Genomic DNA, 2,439 nt, shown 5'->3' on the forward strand with positions numbered 1-2,439 from the left:
TATATACGGGATTACCCCCATTACAAAATATACAGTATAAAATCAATCTCTGTAATTTCCTCTAAACTAGAGTAAAATAAATCGTAATTACACATATTAAACAAAAACGAAATATTAATACTTATCCATTGCACATATTACATCTACAGTAGAACCCCGCAAATCCGAACTAATTGGGGGACAGCCTGTTCAGTTCCGAAAAGTTCGGATTATCCGAAAGTTAGCCTAACTAATAATTCAAAGCTTTCGTTGTCATTAATTTTGAGCCACAAAATCTTCTTGAGTTCTTGCAAGAGTGTGGACAATATTTTTGGACTTAAGCTGACTGCAAGAGGACCGACGTAAGTTTATGATTTTTAACCTTTATAAGCAGTGCGCATAAAGTACGTATTCATTTTAAAGAAATTTTAAATGTCAAAGTCTTATTAATCCTACATTGTTCAATTTTCTTGTTTTACTCTGTATAATAAACATGGTTTTAAGTTTTTGTCGTGAATTTTTTAATTTTTTTCACTTTTTGTTGGTTTGGATTTGCTGAACGTTCAGATTAGTGGGGTTCTACTGTATTACACAAATCAGTTAAAATAAACAAAAAAGTACCTGTCAAGCTCTTTTAATCCGATTCTTAAAAGCAGCCAAGGAGACACCAAACATTTCCAAGTTATTCTCATTTATAATTTTTAGTGTTCGCTCAATGGGCGAATGCATACCATAGTTTGTTCGATGAAAAAGTATATAAAACAAATCAACATGTCTGAGACTTCTGGATTCTGGGTTTGTTGAGTATTTAAGAACTGTCACTAGCAGAAAACCTACACCCCAACTACGATTTGGTTGCCTGGCGATACCAGGCCGCTTCTCTTTCGAGTCTGAAAGAAGAAAAGAAGAATAAAAAAGTATGTTGTTTGTTTCTACCGGTCTAGTCTAGTTCTAGAGTTTCTAGAGTATAGTCGTATACCTCTCTAGTCGTGTACATCTGTGGTTTCTACTTTTGAGGTTATAATCTTAGGCTACCGTGTGTGTGGTGTTGCGGCAACCTTGGGTGCCTATAAAGTGGCAACAGCCTGAAGATGCCGACATATATGAAATACTGCACCGTTGCTCTTTGAAGTTTTCGGAGGGGTCGGGGTCGATAAAAAAAACGAAGAAGAAAATTGAAATGAAAACGAAGAAGAAAACGAAAAGTTGGACGCCAACCTACATACGTAGGATTTTACCTTACCTTACCTTACCTTATAGATACACCTTAAACCGGAACTAAATGAGTGTTAAAAATTAACTTTTGTAGTGATTATAAAAAAATTTAAATGTAATAAAAAAATGAAAATCGTAAAGAAACGAAAATTTTAAGCATTTATTCTACGTTAAGTTGCACAATAATACAAAAATGGACAAAACATATTCGCAATGCCAATTCAGTACAAGTCAGTTCTGTTAGTCGCCGGCACTGGAATTGACTATGCATTAACCAAAATTATATTAAACGTAAATATAAACCTACAAGAAAAAAAACACAAAGCCGTAAAAATATAAAATGTAAAAATATAAAATGTAAAAATATAAAATGTAAAAAAAATATAAAACCTAGAGATACTGTATCTATTGGTATGGAAATTACTACTTAATCTTACCTTCGCAAAAGCACATTGTGCACCTGTTATTTTTGTAAAAAAATGAATTTAAAAAAAATAAAAATTAAAACTGGAAAACTAGAAAAATGGCAGCACTGTAGGTTTTATTGAAAGATGCTGAGCTCAACAAATTCCCGATAGTTAATATTAAAATATACCTTAGCTAAATACATATACGATATCTCATTTCTTTATTTGTAGAATTAAGCATAAAAAAGGGAAAGTTAATTTGGTCACTACTGGACAAAAAATTAAAAAAATTAGGACAGTCCATGTATCCTGACAAAGTCGGCTATTACACGAATCTGTCTTTAAAGAAAACACTCTTATCTGTCGAAGTAGGTACTTGAACATTCGAGAGTCAGATTAATTGGTCACCACTGGACAAAAAAATTAGGACAGTCTATGTATCCTGACAAAGTCGGCTATTACACGAATCTGTCTTTAAAAAAGACATTCTTATCTGTCGAAGTAGGTACTTGAATATTCCAGAGTCAGATTAAAATAATTTGTTACCTTAATGCAGCAACGGTACCTTACTCTGGCACAGGAAAATATCGCCAGCGGCACTATATACTCCTTTCACATCCCACCAGAACATATCCCACGAAAGGAAGGCGATAACGGGAACCAACAGAAGGGCTTTCACTAAACACAAATGGCTCAACAAACAAACAAAACACGAGTTGGCACGGTGAACTCGAAAACCACCCTTAATCACTTAAATATTTGTTTACAAATTATCTATATCATCTACCACTACAACAAACTCGATCTATTTTTGAAAATACGTAAGGATGGCCACAAT

The sequence above is a fragment of the Diabrotica virgifera genome, chromosome 9 (genome assembly GCF_917563875.1).
Source record: "Diabrotica virgifera virgifera chromosome 9, PGI_DIABVI_V3a".
Classification (NCBI taxonomy): domain Eukaryota; kingdom Metazoa; phylum Arthropoda; class Insecta; order Coleoptera; family Chrysomelidae; genus Diabrotica; species Diabrotica virgifera.